Source organism: Physeter macrocephalus, chromosome 11, assembly GCF_002837175.3.
Source record: "Physeter macrocephalus isolate SW-GA chromosome 11, ASM283717v5, whole genome shotgun sequence".
Taxonomy (NCBI): Eukaryota; Metazoa; Chordata; class Mammalia; order Artiodactyla; family Physeteridae; genus Physeter; species Physeter macrocephalus.
In genome coordinates this window covers 77,031,317-77,053,287 of record NC_041224.1, presented here as the reverse complement: position 1 = coordinate 77,053,287, position 21,971 = coordinate 77,031,317, and the positions used below count along the sequence as shown (strand labels likewise).

The 21,971-nt window shown below is 38.8% G+C and overlaps 1 protein-coding gene across 1 annotated transcript in view; it reads right to left on the bottom strand.

The window, feature by feature from the left end:
* FAM169BP (Protein FAM169B) overlaps positions 1–21,971 on the bottom strand; it is an 80,501-nt gene that overhangs the window by 10,414 nt on the left and 48,116 nt on the right.

Below are 21,971 nucleotides of genomic sequence, written 5' to 3'. Positions count from 1 at the left end.
GAGACCCAGCCAACGCATCTCCACGGCATGGACTTGTTCAGAGTTCACTGTGGCCAATTACGGCAAAGTACACTTGACCCAAACAGACTAAGTCTTGTTTCCCATAGAACATCAATGACCCTGCTATTGCAGAGCAAGAGAAGCTACAGCTGGCACCTCTCCCACTTTTCTACCCTGAATTTAACTTTATTGCAACCAGCACTAACACCAGCCAAGTTGCTGTTTCTGCAACAGGAACCTACCCTTGCAGTCAGTCACCTCTGTTGTCACCCTAGCTAGAAATGCCACACACACCCAACTATATCACCTTCCTCAATTCCCAGCTGCACAGTTGCCTGTGCTCTAGATGCACTGGAATCCAGGAAAAGAAATATGTAGTGTAGTCAGCTCCTATTGGAAGAGGTGGTATTTGTGCCTGCAAAGATTCAAAGGTGAGTAATTTCCCAAAAAAAAAGGGATTCTGAGTCTAATTAGCCAGGCTGAATTGCAGAGCTACATGCTACTGTAGTGAACTGTTTGAAAAATGGCCACAATTATTCCCCTTCCTATATCCACACACCTTTGCATGTGATTTTGAAGGTCTTCCCATCAAGATATGGGGTCTATTTCTTCTCGCCTTCAATCTTGCTGGCCTGGTGACTCACTTTGGGCAACAGAATGAAGCTGGCAAGAGCACACCCATTCTGAGTCTAGGCCTCTCGGGGTCCAGGGCCCCCCCATTCTTTCACTGATCCCTATCACTCACCACAAGAACAAACCCAGGCTAGCCTGCCACCAGGAGAGAAACATGGCCCAGGCACCCTCGTGGTCCCAGCCAACATCTAGCTGGTCTTAAGAAACAGGTGGGCAGGTGACCACAGACACATAGGCCAGCCCAGCCTAGGGCAGAAAACCACCCAGCTGAGCCTCACCAAAATCGCCAACCAAAAGAATGGTGAGCTAAATAAATAGTTGGTTTTGTGCCCAATATGAATGAATAAATAAATAATCTGTGACCAACGAGCAACCCCAATTCAGATGGTAATTGTAAAGAATTTGGACTTTACCCTCAATGTGCCTGAAATGACAGCACCAACTGGGTTGGAGTTATATAACTTCCAATTTTATAGACAACAAGAACAATGGTCCCCAGATAGTGAAGTCCTTCAAAGCTAAGAATGTTTAAAATTAAATAAAGATACAATTCCACTCACTACAGCATTAAAAAGTAAATACTCAGGAATATATTTAACAAAAGAAGCATAAGCCTTAAATACTGAAAAGCACAAAACATTGTTGAGGGAAATTAAAGAAGATCTAAATAAATGAAGAGAAATTCCATGCTCATGGATTGGATCAGGGTCCCCAACCTCCAAGCCACAGACCAGTACCGGTCCATGGCCTGTTAGGAACCAGGCCACACAGCAGGAGGTGAGCAGCGGGCAAGCAAGCAAAGCTTCATCTGTATTTACAGCCACTCCCCATCACTCGTATTACCGCCGGAGCTCCACCTCCTGTCAGATCAGTGGCGGCAATTAGATTCTCATAGGAGCACGAACCCTCCTGTGAACTGTGCATGCGAGGGATCTAGGTTGTGCACTCCTTATGAGAATGGAATGCCTGATGATCTGAGGTGGAGCTGAGGCGGTGATGCTGGCACTGGGGAGCGGCTGCAAATACAGATTATCATTAGCAGAGAGGTTTGACTGCACAGAGAACATAATAAATCAATTGCTTGCAGAATCATATCAAAACCCTATCAGTGAGTGGCAAGTGACAATTAAGCTGCATCTTACAGAATAGACTGGTCATAAGCAACACGCTTCAGGTGTCACTGTCTCCCAACACCCCCAGATGGGACCATCTAGTTGCAGGAAAACAAGCTCAGGGCTCCCACTGATTCTGCATTATGGTGAGTTGTATAATTATTTCATTATATACTGAAATGTAATAATAATAGAAATAAAGTGCACAATAAATGCAGTGCGCTTGAATCATCCCAAAACCATACCCCACCCCCTGGTCCATGGAAAAACTGTCTTCCACGAAACCAGTCCCTGGTGCCGAAAAGGCTGGGGACTGCTGGATTGGATGACTCAATACTGTTAAGTTGCCAATTCTTCCCAAACTGACCTGTAAGTTTAACACCAGTCCTATCAAAATCCCAGCAGGCTCTTTTGTGGAAATTGACAAGCTGAGAGTAAAATTCATGTGAAATGCAAAGTCTCTAGGATAAACAAAACAGAAAAAAAAAAAGAAGAAGAAGAACAAACTTGGAGGTTTTATATTAACCAATTTCAAAGCTTCGTATAAAATCAAGGTAATCAGACAGTGTGATAATGGTGCAACGGTGGGCATATAGATCAATGGAGCAGAAGTGAGAGTCCAGAAGTAAACTCTTACGCTCCAAATTTCTACAAAATGCCATGGTAACTCAGTGGGGGAAAAGACAGACTTTTCAACAAACTGTGGTGGAATGATTGGACATCCATAAGCCAAAAATTAATTAATTAATTAAAAATGAACAAATTAATGAATGAAGCTGCAACAGAACAAAGCCCAGAATGAGACCCACGCAAACACAGTCAACTGATCTCTGACAAAGGAGCAAAGCAAAATGAATAGAGGAAGGACAGTCTTTTCAACAAGCGATGCTGGGACAGTTGGACGTCCATATGTAAAACCATGAATCTAGACACAGATCTTAAACCCTTCACAAAATGTAGCTCAAAATGGATCACAGACACAAATGTACAATGCAAAACTACAGAACTAGAAGATAACATAGGAGAAAATCTAGATGACCTTGGGTTTGGCAATAAACTTGTACATACAGCATCAAAGGCATGATCCATGAAAGAAAAAATTGAGAGTTGAATTTCATTAAAATCAAATTTTTCTGCTCTGTGAAGGACACTGTCAAGAGAATGAGAAGCCACAAACTGGGGGAAAAAAATATCTTCAAAAGATGTATCTGATAAAGAACTATTATCCAAAATATACAAAGAGCTCATAAAACTCAACAATAAAAAAAACAAACAACTTGATTAAAAAGTGGGCCAAAGACCTTAACAGACACCTCACCAAAGAACCTGTACAGATGGCAAGTAACATATGAGAAGATGTGCCACATCATATATCATCAGGGAAATAAAAATTTTTAAAAAGTGAGATACTACCGTACACCTATTAGAATGACCAAAATCCAGAACACTGAAAACACCAAAATGCTGTTTAAGATGTGGAGCAAAATGAACTCTCCTTCATTGTTGGTGGGAATGCAAAATGGTACAGCCACTCTGGATGACAGCTTGGTGGTTTCTTTTCTTTTCTTTTTTTTTTTTGTTAATTTTTGGCTGCATTGAGTCTTCATTGCTGCATGTAGGCTTTCTCTAGTTGTGGCGAGCGGGGGCTACTCTTTGTTATGGTGCGTGGGGCTTCCCATTGTGGTGGCTTCTCTTGTTGTGGCGCATGGGCTTCAGTAGTTGTGGCACACAGGCTAAGAAGTTGTGGCTCACGGACTCTAGAGAGCAGGCTCAGTAGTTGTGGCGCATGGGCTTAGCTGCTCCGCAGCATGTGGGATCTTCCCGGACCAGGGATCGAACTCGTGTCCCCTGAATTGGCAGGCGGATTCTTAACCACTGTGTCACCAGCGAAGTCCCAGCTTGGTGGTTTCTTACAAAACTAAACCTATTCTTACCATAGGATCCAGCAATTGTGCTCATTTATATTTACCTGAAGGAGCTGAAAACTTATGTCTACTCAAAAACTGGCACACAAATGTTTATAATGCCTATATTCATAATTACCAAAACTTGGAAGCAACCAATATATGCTTCAATAGGAGAGTGGATAAATAAATTATGGTACATCCAGATAATGGAATACTAGTCAGTGCTAAAAGGAAATGAGCTATCATGCCATAAAAAGATATAGAGAAACCTTACAGCATATTACTAAGTAAAAGAAGCCAATCCACAAAGGCTACATAGCATACAATTACATCTTCTGGAAAAGGCAAAACTACGAAGGCAGTAAAAATATTAGTGGTTGCCAAGGGGTAGGAGAGAGCAAGGGATGAATAGGTGGAACACGGGATTTTTAGGGCAGTGAAGCTACTCTGTATGATGGTACAATGATAGAACATGTCTTTATACATTTGTCGAAACCCACAGAACGTACAACACAAAGAATGAACCCTAATGTAAACTATGGACTTTAGTTAATAATAATGTATTCTTATGGATTGAATTGTGTCTCCCCAAACCCCCAGTACCTCAGAATGTGTCTGTATTTGGAGACAGGGCCTTCAAGAGGTGATGAACTCAAAATGAGGTCTTTAGATGGGCTCTAATCCAATCCAGTTGGTGTCCTTATAAGAAGAGGAAATTTGGACACATAGAGGGACACCAAGAATGCACACACACACACAGGAAAACCGTGAGAGGACACACCGAGAAGATGGCCATCACAAGCCAAGACATAGGCCTCGGAAGAAACCAAACTTGCCTACACCTTGACCTTGGACTTCCAGCCTCCAGAACCGTGTGAAAATTAATTTCTGTTGTTTAAGCCACCCAATGTGTGGTGCCCTGTTACGGGAGCCCTAGTCGACTAATACATGCATCAGTATTGGTTTATGAATTATAATAAATGTACCACACTAATGCAATATGTTAATAATAGAGGAAACTCTGTGTGTGTGGAGGGGGATGAGAACTCTCTGCACTTTCTGCTTAATTTTTCTATAAACCTAAAACTGCTTTAAAAAGTAACATCTGCTAATTTTTTCATGTATAAGGTATTTTTAAAAATGAAGCTGGACCCTTACTTCACATCATATAAAAAATTAATTTAAGATGTATCTAGACATAAATATAAGAGTTAAAACTGTAAAGCTTTTAGAAGAAAACACAGAAGGAAATCTTCACAACCTTGGGTTAGGCAAAGAGTTCTTAGCTTTGCCATCAATGGACACAACCAACCAACTGGTAAATCTGACTTCATCAAAATTAACTTGGTACTTCAAAAGACACCACACAGAAAATAAAAAGATAGGCCACAGACTGTAAGAAAATGTTGCAAATCACATTCCTGATAAAAGACATACCCAGACTATATAAAGAACTCTTATAATTCAACAAAAAGAAAATCAACAACCAATTAAAAATGGACAGATGATCTGAACAGACATTTCTTCAAAGAAGACATACAAATGGTTAACAATCAGTGAAAAGATACTCAACATCATCAGTCATTTAAAAATGCAAATTAAAACCACAATGAAATGCCACTTTTGACCTACTAAATGGCTATAATCAAAAAGACAAGCAAGTGTTGACAAGATGTGGAGAAATTGGAACCCTCATATATTGCTGCTGGGAATACATAATGGTACAGAAACTTTGTCAAATAATTTGGCAGTTTCTTAAAAAGTTAAAACATATGCTAACCAAAGACCCACCAATTCTGCTCCTAGGAACCCACTTAAGAGAAACAAAAACATGTCCATACAAAGACATGTATGCAAGTATTTATACCAGCATTATTCATAATAGCCAAAAACTGGAAACCATACTGGTAAATGCATAAACAAAATGTGGTACAGTCATACCATGGAACATTACTCAGCAATAAAAAGGAATAAAATACTAATATATGCTGTAATTTGGATGAACCTCAAAAACACCAAGCTGAGTGAAAGAAGACCACATACAGTATCTTTCCATTTATATGAAACATCCAGGAAAGGCAAATTGAGAGCAGAGAGCAGAGCAGTCATTCCCTAGAGCTGAGATGGAAAGAGACTGACACCAAAAAGGCAACTTTTGGGGGTGATGGAAATATCTAAAATCTGGATTGTGGTGCTAGTTATACAACTCTCTAAATTTGCTTAAAAAAAAAAAGTCACTGAATGGTACACTTAAAATTGGCAACTTTTATGGGATGTAAAATTACACTTCAAAAAAACTGATTTGAAAAGATACAATGAATTGTGTTGAATTGTATTAGAAAGATACAATTATTAAGTAAGGAAAGGGAAAAATAATAACTTTATAGTATAGAAAGGGGGTAGACACCCCCTTGAGTGATCAGGGTGAATATCACCCGTAGTAACGTTGGCACCTTGTACCCCACACCTGATGTGACCACGTGAGGAGAAGCATGCTTCACTGTGCCCCAAACCCATACATAACCCTGGTCAAATCATGAGACAGTATCATACAAACCTAAATTAATGGACATGCCATAAATCTCCTGACCAGTACTCCTCAAAAGTGTCCAGGTCATGAAAGAAAAGCAAAACCAAGAAATGGTCCCAAATTGGTAGGGGAGGCTAAGAAGACCTGAAGATTAAAGACAACAAAGACTCCTCATCAGATCCTACAAGAGAAGGACATTGCTGGAAGGTCAGCCAATGTTAGTTTCTCAGTTTTGACCACTGTGCCATGGTTATGTAAGATGCTAACATTAGGGCAAGGTGAGTGAAGGGTATAACAGGAACTCTCTGTCCTATCTTTGCAACTCTTCTGTAAAACTAAAATTATTTCAAAATAAAAATCTGGGGTGGGGCAGAGGAACACTGCACCAGCCCTTCCTAAAGGCTCATCATACCTTCAGGTTGGTCAAATAAAACCCATCTCAATTCACAAAGCCAACAAACTGGCCTCTTAATAATAATATTAATGAACTGTAATAAGAATATTACAGCCTGATTGTGAACGGGGCTGAGACAGTAAGCTGGTTGCACACAAATGGACTCCCCATTCATAGTCAGAACATAAAATCCTAGGAAACCTTCCCACATACAATAGCACAGAACAGTTGGTAGGAACCCTAGCCATGATCTCATCCACTCTACCCATTTTATAGACATGGCAGCTGACAGGGGCAAGAAAGGTTAAAAACATAGGACTTGGCTCCTTTTTGTCAGTAACAGCTGCCCAACTGGCTCTCATCAGCTCATGGGGAGTGTTGATACCACAGCAAAGAAATTAAAGGGAAGGAGACAAAAAGGATAGAATTGAATTAAAACGAAAACAAAGATACAACATAAAGCATTTTTTAAAAAATTCAAGAGTTGCTAAAGCCAGAAAGAAGACAATTCATAAAGTACATTAGGAATTAAAATAGACATATCACTATAGATGTGGCAGAAATTTAAAAGGTAAGAGAATACTGTAAATAACGGTTGGCCAATAGATTTGAACAGACAAAAAGGACAAATTCCTAAGATAATGCAACCCACCAAAACTGACTCACAGAAAAACAGAAAAACTAAACTATCCTATGACCCTGGAAATCTGAAGGCAGTAGTTTAAATCCCTCCCACAAGGAACACACAAGGTCAGGTGACTTTAGAGATAACTTCCGCCAACTTTCCCAGGAAAGCCTTCCAGAGCACAGAAAAAGAGATATTAGTCCCTGACTCAGCCTATGAGCACAGTGTAACCTTTTCAGAGAAAAAGATAAAAAAGCAGATGAAGATCAGATAATTAAGCAAATAACAGTAGTTCCTGAACATAAGACAAAAAACTGAAACCAATAGTAGCAAACCGAACTCAACAAAGTTACTCCACTGGTAATTGGTTTCTCTGCTCATATGCCCCAGGCTGTTCTGGGGGAGATAACAAATGATCAATAAGGTATCCAGGGTGAAACTACCACCCCCAGGCATGAACTAACACCACACAGAGGGCTTTTCCATCAACAGCCTGGGAGGACCTGAAGAAGGAACCTCTGTGAGGATAAGACGAAGCCCACCAAAGAGTAAAGGAGGGGGCACCAGCAGGCTATCCCCCTAACAATACGTACCCCAACAGGTCAAAGACAAAGAGGAAGACAGTTACTCTAGGAAGAGAGGAATATATTCTTAGGATACCTAAGACAGACGGTGCACCATAGGGAAGTGACAGCAGCAGACAGCCAGGAAGCAGTGGAAAAAACTGTATCTGCTTCAAAAAGATTCGTCAGGAAGGAAGACGACCTAAAAGACAAGTGGCAAGACAAATGCCATAGTGTATTTCCACTGCCCAGATGTCTTGACACTCAAAACCTGGGCACCAGGAAAGTTAAGGTGTGGGTCCACAGAACGCAAAAGAGCCAAGTGCCCGGCCAAAGCTCTCTTCACACTTCCTTTTGCAAAGCTGCGTTTGTGCGGCTGTGAGCACCCGTCCGGGTTTGTACTGCTAATCCCCAAAGGCAATACGCTGACAGTAGCTGCTGCAGACACTTGGCTCTGTGAAGCATTTTAAGAATAATTGCTCTGAAAATCCAAATGCAGGCCACATAGTCACAGTTGCTAGTCCAAGAGATTAAGTGCAAACTATAAAGGTATTTGGGATACTCTTAAACCTGGGAAACTCAAAACACTAGTAGCTCAAAGTGTTAACTTTTGCTAACCATTGCCACTCTCTTTTCGTGACCATCATACTGCATGTCTGTCATGAGCCCGCTTCACAAGGTTAGAGCCACACTCCCTGGGCACCTGGGGCAGCTGAGCAACTATTGACGATACCAGTAAATGGCCTGGATGTTCCCGAATTCTCCCCACCGAGGAGCATTACTAACATCAATTTGGATAAAACCGTTTCTTTTTTAATATGAGACATTTAAACCGTATTCTCTAGAACAGGGGCTGGCAAACTTTTTCTGTAAGGGTCAGGTAGAAAATACTTGAGGCTTCGAGGACAACCACTCACCCCTGCAGTTGTAGAGCAAAGTCAGCCATGCACAATACAAATGCGCGAAGCTGTGTTTCAATAAAATTTTATTTACAAAAACAGATGACAGGCAGAATTTGGTCTACAGGCCATAGCTGCCAACACCTGCTCCAGAAAAACATCACTTTTAACAAGCAAGACTAAGTGTTCAGAATCCTATTTGTATAATAATCGTCTTTTCTCAAAAACAACTGAAAATAATGCATTAACAGGAACCACCCCAAAACAAGATATACTTGGAGATAAGCTTCAGTTATATTGTTTCTTCTTTGAAAAGTATCATTTCTTTCTATATGTTTGACTATTATAACAGGAATTTATTTATAAGGTGCCATAAAATTAGATTCGTTTTTAAAATATTGAAGAAAAACTTATTTGCTTAAAGGAAATAACCTTGGCCAAGTTGGATTTATCCCGGGTGGTTGAACATAAGAAAATTTGTATCAGTAATTCATCTCATTTGTCAATTACAGGAGAAAGAACTGCTTCGGTTTAGTATAACACCCGACTCTGCACATTATCCAGTTCATATGACACAGAACATAGAAAAAATTTTTTAAAGCAAAAGAAACTACCACTGAAAATGTATGCCTTGGGTGAGTGGGTCTCAAACTCTAGAATGAAACATGAGAATCACCTGGAGGGCTTGTTAAAACATAGATTGTTGGGCCCCATTCCAGTGCCGGGTGTCTGGTGCGAGCCCAAGCACTCCTGTGGCCCAGGACAGAGAAGCAGCACAGAGTGTGCTGCTGGAACATTCTATCCATTAGGCATTATCCATTGTGCAGCAACGAAGGGCTGCCTGGTGGTCTGGACTGGAGGTATTCCAGCCCAGGCTGAGACTTTATCAACTGAATCCTCCCATGGATGATTATGGGGTGTCTGCTCAGCCACAGTTTTTCTTTAAAACTGCCCCTACCACAGCCCCAGTTAAAGAGCTGAGGCTAGGTGGCCATATCGGAAGCACAAAAGCCTGCCCACCAAGGTGGACGCATGATCCACAAAAACTCAATCCGCAGGCCAGCTGGACCAACCTGATTCTTTCAAGAGGTTTAGAATGAAGTGAAACTGGGACTATAACAGGTCTCAGCCCTTTAAGGCAGTACAGGTAGAGCCAGGTGGGCATCACGGCAAACTAGTCAAGGTTATGAGGAAGCAGGAAACGTAAGTGAGCAAAGGAAGCTGGCTTGCAAAGATGAGAATGGAGCAGCAGCTGGGTACCCATCCCAGCACTGGAAGCCGGTCTGCGCCCCATGAACTTCCCCTGCACCCTTCCAATACCCCATCTTGCAAGCCCTTCTCTTCCTCGCGACAGCAATCCCTTTCTCATCGGACAGCAGAGCTGGTACCTGAACCTACACCACACTCCCACTACTCCACTTTTGCTGCTTATGTCTCCACTAAAGTCCAGAACATGGCATGAAGGCCCCCTGCTTGAGGGGACAACAGAATGGGAGTGGCCTGTGACATGGCGTATCAGGGGGAGGGGAGAACAGAAGGCCCTGGTGACCAGCAGGGCAGCTGAGGCCACTTCAAGGCATCACAGCCATCTCACAGGTCACACGCTTGTCTAGATGGCAAATCACTTAACTGAACACTTTTAAGTGCCATTCCTGTTTTTATGATTTGCATTAGTGTTGGGCTTTCAGGAATATGAAACACAAAGCTGTTCTTTATGTATTTTTATACAAAAGCAAAATACTTACTAGCCCTGCCTTAAATCAGCCAACTCTCCACTTACCAGTCCAGTGTTTTCTTTCCTTGAATGTTGTCTTGTGGACTAATGGCTTGAGGGCAAAAGTTAAAGTAAAACCTCACTAATTTTGGTTATCTAGGGAGAATTTCAGCATGAAATAATGAAATGACTAAAGTGTCAATATTTTGTAAGAAAGGCAATTATGGAACTATCAAACAAAGGGAGAAACTCAAACTGGCCCATTAACAAATGTTCCCAAAGAGAGGTCTGCCTGAAAAGATCTCATTCATTTTATACCAAGGCACCAACTTGTTTCAAAACTGAGTGCTCTCCTCACGCTAAAGAGGCACAAACTACTGACAGACACAATGATTTGGGTGAGTCGCAAAAGCATCATGAAAAAGTGAAACAAGTCAGTCTCACAAGGCTACATACGGTATGATTCCACTACGTGACATTCCAGAAAAGATAACACTACAGTGATAGAGAACAGATCAGTGGTTGCCAGGGGTTATGGGTGGGGGGCGAAGGGGTGGAAAAGATTAGAACAAGAAAGTTTTAGAGGGGGCTGGAGAACTATCCTGTATTTTAATTATGGTTGTGATTATAAAATTCACAGAACTGAAAAGCCAAAAAAGAGATCAATTTTACTGTCCGATAATTATTTTAATAATACTTAAAGTCACACACATACAAAAATGAATGTGCTTAGAAAAATGTATACTCTTAAAAAGGTGCAACCTGCCCCCCATGATCCAGTTTATGCAATGAATCTGCATATTTTCTTTTCCTCACAGAATGAAATTATAAGCTGCAGCCTAGCTGAAACTAACAGATATTCTGTTAATCATGTGAATCTAAGCTAATGAAGAGAAATTGTACTGCTGCAAAGTTGGGAAACATGCCATGTGCTACACCCATAACCTAGGTATCAACACAACACTACATGAAGCTGTGACAAGCACCGAGGACAGGGCCACGACTGAAGAAACACCGTTAACTGTTCTGAACTTTTGAACTATAAACTCCTCCTATAGTCAATTAAACCACAAGTACTCGCCAGTGATTTTTTTTCACAAATCATATGTTTAAAATAATAAAACATTGTAAATAATATCTGTTCACTATCTAAATTATTTTTTGCTTTATTTACCGGCATGTTGCTAATATCAACCATTTTTTAATTCATCAAAGCAAATCCCTCTCTCAACTTATAGAAAGGGATGGGAAAACAAGGAATAAAATTCTATGATTCATCCCTGGACAGAGTCCCCATCAGATGATGATAGTAAATTAAGTGGTCATGCAGAGTCTCAGATATAATAACTATTTTAAAAACAAATTTTAAAAAATCACTCACAGGTACCATAAGGCATTCAAAAGCACAAAGAAACCAGAAGAAATTTGAATTTCAGAAAATTGCAAATGAAACAGGTTAAAACCTGCGAGTTTGCAGCTTACTGGCCACAGGGTATAACTCAACACCCAATGCTACAGAAAATATTGGTGGGAAACGCTGCAGCCTTACCAGCTAAAGGTGTCAAAGATCAAATTTTAGGACTAAGAAAGTAGCTGGAAATTTAAAGGCTCAGTGGCAACATGGAAACCACAGAATGAATGAAACCTTAATTCAGAGCAACTGCCCAAATCCCTGGCTCATAAATAATCTACTCATGAGTGAAGGAGAACCCAGAGGACTCAACCAAAAGAAGTCAGAAACCAGAGAGATATCCACCCTTGAAAGATGGAACTACACATGATCAGATCTGTGACTCTGGTGCTTTTCTTAACCAAGTACATTCCTCAACTTGGGCAGCTCAACTGGCAGAAAGCTGAAACCAAATGGGTTTGACGGGTAAGGGTACAGAGCCCAAAACCAGCAGACACAAGGAAACCACAGGGATCAGCAACGTCCATACCCAAATCTTTGTCGGGCCATCAACTTTGCAGGCACAGGGAAGACCTCTACAGAGCCAGGCTACAGAAGCAGCCATGAGACATCGTACTAACACATGTCAGCAGCTACATATCAAAGGAGACAGAGTTTGTGATTTGAATCCAGGCAAGCTAAATACCTCCCAGATCAAAAATCCTCAAAAACACACACATAAAAAGTCAGAGTTGCTGCAATATATCTGCAACATCTAGTCTTCAACCAACACATGCAAAGAAATAGGAAACTGTGACCCACACTCAGGAAAAAAAAAAAAAAACAGATATAGTAAAAAGTCAGAGTTGCTGCAATATATCTGCAACATCTAGTCTTCAACCAACACATGCAAAGAAATAGGAAACTGTGACCCACACTCAGGGAAAAAAAAAAAAAAAACCAGATATAGTCAATATAACTGATTTTATCTTTTTCTTTTTTCTTTAGATTTATTTTTTATTGAGGTAACCTTGGTTTATAACATTATATACGTTTCACATGTACAATATATTTATACTTTTGAATACCATACACTGTGCTCATCACCAAAAATTTAGTTTTCATTTGTCACCATACAGTTGATCCCCTTTACCCATTTCACCCTCCCCCTTCCACTCCCTCCCCTGTGGTAACCACTACTCTGTTCTCCGCATCTAGGTGCTCATTTTATTAGATTTGGTTTGTTCATTTATTTTGGGGTTTTGTTTTTATATTTCACATATGAGAAATCATGCAGTATTTGTCTTTCTCCATCTGACTTATTTCATTTAGCATAATGCCCTCAAGTTCTATCCATGTTGTCAGAAACAGCAAGTTTTCGTCTTTTTTATGGCTGCATAGTATTCCATGGTGTATGTATGCACATCTTCTTCACCCATTCATCTGCTGATGGGTATTTAAGTTGTTTCCATGTCTTGGCTGTTGTAAATAATGCTGTGATGAACATATATCTTTTTGAATTAGTGTTTTCATATTCTTTAGAAACTCAGATGTAGGATAGCTGGATCATATAATAGTTCTATTCTCAATTTTTTGAGGAATCTCCATACTGTTTTCCATAGTGGCTGCACCAGTTTACATTCCTACCAACAGTGTATGGGACCATACAAAGGTTCCCTTTTCTCCACATCCTCGCCAACACTTGTTATTCCTTGCCTTTTTGATAACAGCTATTCCAACAGGCATGAGGTGATAACTCACTGTGGTTCTGATTTGCATTTCCCCAATAATTAGTGATGTCAAACATCTTTTCATATGCATGTTGGCCATCTGTATGTCTTCTTTGGGAAAATGTCTATTCAGATCCTCTGCTCATTTTTTTTAATCAAGTTGTTTATTTTTCTGTTGTTGAGTTGTATGAGTTCTTTAAATATTTTGTATATTAACATTTTTATAAGATGTACATTTACAAATATCTTCTCCCATTTGGTAGTTTATCTTTTCATTTTGTTGATGGTCTCCTTTGTTGCATGGAAGCGTTTAAGTTTGATGTAGTTTATTTTTGCTTTTTTTCCTTTGCCTGAGGAGACAGATCTAGAAAGATATTGCGAAGACCAATGTCAAAGAGTATACTGCCTATGTTTCCTTCTAGGAGTTTTATGGTTTCAGATCTTTCATTCAAGTCTTTAATCCATTTTTGACTTGATTTTTGTGTATGATGTGAGATAGTGTCTAGTTTCATTTGTTTGCATGTGGCTGTCCAGATTCCTCAACACCATTTATTGGAGAGACTATCCTTTCCCCATTGTATGTTCTTTGCTCCTTTGTTGAAAGTTAATAGTTTGTATATGCGTGAGTTTATGCCTGGGTTCTCAAATCCATTCCATTGATCTATGTATGCTTTTCTGCAAATACCATGCTGTTTTAATTGCTATAGCTTTGTAAAAGAGTGTGAAATTAGGGAGTGTGATACCTCCAGCTTTGCCCTTTTTCTCAGCATTGCTTTGGCTATTTGAAGTCTTTTATGGTTCCACATAAATTCTAGAATTTCTTTGTTTAATTTCTATGAAAAATATCCTTGGTATTTTGATAGGGATTGCATTAAATCTGTAGATTGCTTTAGGTAATATGGATGTTTTAACAATTTTAATTCTTCCAATCCATGAGCACAGAATATCTTTCCAATTATTTTTCTCTTATTCCATTTCAGGTCTTTCACCTCCTTGTTAAATTTATTACTAGGTATTTGATTCCTTTTGTCGCAATTGTATATGGTATTATTTTCTTAATTTCTCTTTCTGCTAGCTCATCGTTAGCATATAGAAACATAACACATTTTTGTATGTTGATTTTATACCTTGCAACTTCACTGTATTTGCTTGTTATTGCTAATAGTTCTTTGGTAGAGTCTTTAAGCTTTCCTATATATAAAATCATATCATCTGCAAATAGTTTTACTTCTTCCTTTCTAATTTGGATGCCTTTTATTTCTTGCCTAATTGCCCTGGCTAGGATTTCCAATATTATATTAAATAAGACTGGCGGGCTTCCCTGGTGGCACAGTGGTTGAGAGTCCACCTGCCAATTCAGGGGACACGGGTTCGTGCCCCAGTCCGGGAGGATCCCACATGCCGCGGAGCGGCTGGGCCCATGAGCCATGGCCGCTGGGCCTGCGCGTCCGGAGCCTGTGCTCCACAATGGGAGAGGCCACAGCAGCGAGAGGCCCGTGTACTGCAAAAAAAAAAAAAAATAGTGGCAAGAGTCAGTACCCTTATCTTGTTCCTGATTTTAGAGGGAGAGCTTTCAGTTTTTCATGACTGAGTATGACGTTAGCTGTGGGTTTATTAGCTATGGCCTTTATTATGTTGAAGTATGTCCCTTCTACCACTTTATTAAGAATTTTTATCATAAGTGGGCGTTTAATTTTGTCAACTGCTTTTTCTAGATCTACTGAGATAATCATATGTTTTTTATCCTTCATTTTGTTTATGTGCTGTATCATGCTGACTGACTTGTATATGTTGAACCATCCTTGCATCTCTGGAATAAATCCCACTTCATCATGGTGTATGAACCTTTTAATATATTGTTGGATTTTGTCTGCTAATTTTTTGTTGAGGATTTTTACAACTATGTTTATCAGAGATATTGAACTATGTTCATCATAGACATATAACTATTTTCATCACTGTGTGTGTGTGTGTGTGTGTGTGTGCTGTCTTTGTCTGATTTTTGTATCAGGATGATGCTGTCCTCACAAAACAAGTTAGTAAGCATTCCCTTCTATTACATTTTTTGGAAGAGTTTGGGAAGGACAGGCATTAAAGCTTTGAATATTTGGTAGAATTCACCTGTGAAGCTGTCTGGTTCTGAACCTCTGTTTTGGGGGGAGCTTCTTGACTACTGTTTCAATCTCTGTACTAGTCATCAGTCTACTCAGATTTTCTGTTTCTTCATGATTCAGTCTTGGACAGTTGTATGATTCTAAGAATGTGTCCATTTCTTCTAAGTTGTCCAATTTGTTGCATATAGCTGTTCATAATATTCTCTTGTAATCCTTGGTATTTCTGTGGTATCCGTTGTTATTTCTCCTCTTCTGATTTTATTATTTCTTTCCTCCTACTGACTTTGGGCTTTGTTTGTTCTTCTTTTTCTAGTTCCTTTCAGTGTAAGTTTAAATTGTGCGAGATTTTTCTTGTATCTTGAGGTAGGCCTGTTTTGCTATAAACTTCCCTCTTAGTACCACTTTTGCTGCATCCTATAAATTTTGGTATGTCATCTTTTCATCTTAATTTATCTTCAGGTAATTTTTTATTTCTCCTTTGATTTCTTCATCAACCCAATAGTTGTTCAGTGGCACTTTGTTCAGTCTCCAAATAGCTGTGATTTTTCCCAGATTTCTTCTTATAGTTGGTTTCTAGTTTCATACCATTGTGATCAGAAAAGATGCTTGATGTGATTTCAATCTTCTTAAATTTACTGAGACTTGTTTTGTGTCCCAACATATGGCCTACCCTTGAGAAAGTTCCATGTGCACTTGAGAAGACTGTGTATTCCGCTGCATTTGGATGGAATGTTCTGTACAAATCTATCCAATACATCTGGTCTAACGTTTCATTTAATACCTCAGTTTCCTTGTTGATTTTTTTTGTCTGGATGATCTATCCATTAATGTAAGTGGGGTGTTGAAGTCCCCTACTATTATTATGTTGCTGTCAATTTCTCCCTTTAGGTCTGTTAATAATTGTTTTATATATTTTGGTGCTCCTATGTTAAATGCATATATATATATGCATTATATATACATATATATATCAATCACTGAGTTTTTCTTGATAAATTGTCCCCTTTATTATTATATCTGCCCATTTTTGTCTCTTGTTACCTTTTTGGGCTTTAAGTCCATTTTGTCTGCTGAGTATGGCTACACCCACTTTCTTTTGACTGGCATTTGCTTGGAGTGTTATCTTCCATCCCTTCACTTTTAGCCTATGTTCGTCTTTAGAGCTGAGGTGAGTCTCCTGTAACGTATGGTTGTTTCTTGTTTTTTAATCCATCCAGCCACTCTGTGTCTTTTGATTGGTGAATTCACTCCATTTACATTTAGGGTAATTACTGGTAAATGAGGACTTACTACTGCCATTTTATCTTTTGTTTTCTGGTTTCTCTATATCACTGTTGTTGCTTTTTCCTTGTGTTTCACCCTGCCATCTTGGTTTGGTGGTTTTCTATGATTTTTTTTTTTCAGTTTCCTCCTTTTTTATGTTTATTGTCTCTGCTCTAGATTTATGTTTTGTGGTTACCATGAGGTTTGTATAAAACGTCTCATAGATAAAATAGTCCTTTTTCTGCTGATCACATCTTATCTTCATTTACCTATAGGGTTTCTGACCTTTTCCCCTTCCCCTTCTGCTTTTTGTTGTCTCAAATGTATCCTTTTTCATGTTGTGAGTTTGTTGATATATTGAAGTAGCTATAATTATTTTTTCTGATTTCCCCCCTTTAACCTTTATGCTATAATAAAATGTTTAATACCTATTCTGATAAAGAGTTACAATTTTCTGATTCTATGTATCACCTTACTCAAAGTTTTGTGTCCTTTTACCTTCTTGTTTCTGGTAGAAGAGCTCCTTTCAACATTTCTTGTAAGGCACATCTAGTGCTGATGAACTCGCTCAGTTTTTAGTTACCTGGGGAAGTCTTTATTCCTCCTTTATATCTGAGTGATAATATTGCTGGATAAAGCATTCTTGGATGACGGTTTTTATCATTCAGTATCTTAAGGATGTCATTCTACTCCCTCCTGGCCTGTCGACTTTCTGCTGAGAAATCTTCTGATAGACTCTGTGGGTTCCCTTGTAGGTTACCATCCTTTTTTTTCCCTGGATGCCTTTAAAATTCTTTCTTTGTCATTGACTTTTGACAATTTTAATATGATGTGTCTTAAAGAAAGTCTTTTTGCATTGAGGCAATTAGGTGTTCTCTTAGCTTCATGGACGTGTATATCAAGTTTCTTCTGCAGGTTTGAGAATTTCTCAGCTATGATTTCTTTAAATAATCTCTCTGATCCCTTTTCCTACTCTTCTCCTTCTGGGATACCCATAACCCTAATATTCACCCTTCTTAAAGAGCTGGATAGCTCTCGTAGAATTTCCTCATTTTTTATATCTTAATTCTCTTCCCTCTTCTACTTGCATCATTTCAAGATTTCTGTCCTCAAGCTCACTAATTCTCTCTTCCATGTGGTCTGATGTATTTCCAGTGCTTTCTAATGCATTCTTTATGTTGTTTATTGAGTTCTTCAGCTCCAGAATTTCTTCTTGGTTCTTTCTTAGAGTTTCAGTATCTTCAGTAAAGTATTCCTTCTGATCATTAATTTTATTCCTGAGCTCACTGAACTGTCTTTCTGAGTTTTCTCATAGCTCAATGAATTTCTTCATGACACCTATTTTGAATTCTTTGTCAGTTAAATTGCAATATTCTGTGACTTTAAATTTGGCTTCTGGAGAACTGTCATTTTCTTTTCGTGGCATGGTGTTACTTTGGCTCTTCGTGGCACTTGATGAGTTGTTCCTCTGCCCATGCATTTGAAGTAGCAAATATCTTTCTGCTTGATTCTAATGATTCAACAGGTTAGAAATTAGAGGTCTTTCTTCTGTTTTCCAGTAGGTGGCGCTACAGCACAAGTTTATGGTTTTCCTTACCTGAGCTGCCTCCAGTTATGTTTGAGAGTTGGCACATTCTACCCTCCACCACCTCTGTCAGAGGTGTGGCCCGTGACCTCATTATTGCTTCTTGTGTCTCCAGGGGTCAATGATGCCTTCCTGCTGCTAATGTCACTGGGATGATGGGCTCTTCCCTGGCATCCAGGATCCCCTGAATTGTAGACTCTGCTGCCACAGGGGGAGGATGAGGGTGGGCGGAGCAGGGGTTGCACAGGCACCTGTGCTGTGCCCAGTGTTGTAAGGTTCACAGACTCCATCACTGTGTGTGGAGGAGTAGGGGGCCTGAGTTGTGAGCACGTCAGTGGCTGGAGGAATGGGGTCTCAGGCCCCACTGCTGCTGCTGCCCAGTTACCTGTGGCTGCAGGCACCACTGCGGCTGGGAGGCCAGAGTTGTGCTCACTGCCTCCCCTGCTGTTATGTGTTCTCTGGGGCTATGGGCTCAGATTCCATGGCCAGAGAGCTGGGCTGCTGTTCCCTCCGTTCTGCCTCCCCTATGTATTCCAGCCCACCCACCTTTAAATGTGCAGGTATGTGGAAATCTCTGGCGTCCCAGTGGGTTGAGCAGAGGCACCTTTGTTGCGCTGTGGATGCTTTACTGGCTGTAGACTGAAGGGGAGCTTTTCACTCTGTCATGTTGCTGATGTCACTCTAATATAACTGATTTTAAATAGGCCCAGATGTTGGATTTGGTAGACAAAGAACTCAAAATAGCTTTATAAATATGTTCAAAGAATTAATTTTTCAAATTAAAGGGAAATATATGCTCAATGAATAAATAGAGAATCTCAACAGAGAAATAGAAACTATACATAACAGAAATTATACAGCTCAAAAGTACAGTAACTGAAAATTTTAAATAGGTTCAACAACAGTTTGGAGATGGCAGATAAAGTTGAATATGGTTCAACAGAAATTATTCAACCAAAAAAGAGAAAAATGTTTGAAGAAAAATTAACAAAATTTCAGAGACCTGCAAGACAATGTGAAGCACCCCAAGATACATATAACTGGAATCCTAGAAAAAGAAAAGAGAAAATAGCACAAAAATTTGAAGTAATAATGGCCAAGAAGTTCCCGAATTTGGTAGAAAACTTTAAAGATTCAGAAAGCTCAACAAACTCCCAAAAAGATAAACAAAAATAAAATCACTCCTAGACAAATCACAGTTAAACTGCAAAAAAAGCTAAAGAGAAAGTCTTAAAAGCATTCAGAGAAAAATGCCATGTCATGTATGACGAACAACAATAGTTTAATTGCTGACTTCTCACCCAAGACTATGAAAGCCGGAGGATGCTGGAACAACATATCCAAAATTCTGAGGGAAAAAAGCTAACACTAATTATTCTACATCCAGCTAAACAACCCTTCAAATATGAAAGCAAAATAAAGGCATTTTCAGTAAAAAAAACCTGAGAGAATTTACTGCCAGCAGCTCCATTACAAGAAATGCTAAAGGAAGTACTTTAGCCTGAAGGGCAACTGGACCTATACAAAAAAATTGTAATGGTAAATATGTGGGTAAATATTTTAAAACTATATATTTTTTCTTAACATATTTAAAAGATATAACTACTTAAATTAAAACTTATAAGTCAGTAGCAACAGATTTATAACAAACAGATCTAATATATAACAATAGCACTATGTAAATAAAATGATGGATACATAAAAATACACTATTGCAGTTTCTATATTTTACCTTAAGTAATTCAATATTCACTCTAAGTTAATATAAGTTTAAGTTTAAGATGCATATGTAATCTCTAGAGCAACAACTTTAAAAAGTACAAAAATATAAAGCTAGAAAGCCAAGAGAGAAATTAAAATGGAATAGTAAAAAATATCTGATTAAAACAAAAGGAGACAGGATAGGAGCAACAGAGAAAAACAAAAAGAAACAGAAGACACAAAACAAATTGCAGCAGATAAGGTCTAAGTACAATCATATCAATAATTAAATGTAGGGGACTTCCCTGGTGGTGCAGTCATTAAGAATCCGGCTGCCAATGCAGGGGACATGGGTTCGATCCCTGGTCTGGGAAGATCCCACATGCTGCAGAGCAACTAAGCCCACACACCACAACTACTGAGCCTACACTCTACAGCCCATGAGCCACAACTACTGAGCCCACGTGTCACAACTACTGAAGTCCACATGCCTAGAGCCCATACTCCACAACAAGAGAAGCCACCACAATGAGAAGCCCGCGCACTGCAACGAAGAGTAGCCCCCGCTTGCCACAACTAGAGAAGCCCGCAAGGAGCAACACAGACGCAATGCTACCAAAAATAAATAAATCTTAAAAAATTAAATGTAAATATACTAATGTTCCAATCAAAAGGCAGAGATCATTAAAACTAGATTTAAAATCCAAGACCCAGTTGTATGCTGTCAACAATATACATGCTTTAAATATAAAGACATAGACTAAAAGTAAAAAGCTAGAAAGAATGTATTCTGTGCAAACAGTAAGCATAAGAAGATGAAGTGGCTGTATTAATAACAGACAAAATAGACTTCTTAACAAAAGATATTACTGGAGACAAGTGGAGGGACACTTCATAATAACAATGGTCAATACATCAGGAAAATATAGCAATTATAAATTAGATGTGACTAATAACAAAACTCCAAAATACACAAAGTAAAAACTGACAACTAAAAGAAGAGATGAATCCACAATCATAAAGACTTTAACATACTTCCCTCATAAATTCATACTTAGACAAAAATATTAGTTAAGAATATAGAAGATCTGAATGACACCATCAATCATTTTAACCTAACCAACATTTCCAAAACATGAAACCCAATACAAAATACACACACTCTTTCAAGTCCATATGGAGTGTCTACCAAGATAAACCATATACAGGGCTGTAAAACAACTCTCAATAGTTTTCAAAATATTAAAATGTTACAGACTATATTATCTTATTGTAACAGAATTAAATTAGAAATCAACAAAAAATAAAACATCTGGAACAGCTCACAAATATCTGGAAATTTAAAACTCACTTTTAAAGGAACCATAGAAATCACAGAGTAAACTGGAAAATATTTTGAACTGAATTATAATGAAAATTGGTAAATGATAAATTAGACTTCACTAAAATTTAACACTTCTGCTCTTTGAAAAAATTATTAAACCAAAATGAAAATGTTTTCAAAATATATCTGATTAAGAACCAATATCTAAAACACATAAAGAATGCTCAAAGCTCAATAATAAGAAAACAAATAACCCAATAAAAATAGGCAAAAATATTTGAACACTTACCAAAGAAGATATATGACCATAACAAAAGCATATGAAAACATGATCAATATCACTAGTAAAATGCAAATTAAAACCAAAATTGGATACCACTTCCCATCTTGCAGAACAACTGAAATTAAAAATACAACACCAAGTACCGGCAAGGATGCAGAGTGATTGGAACTCTCAAACATTGCTGGTGGCAAGGTCTATATAATT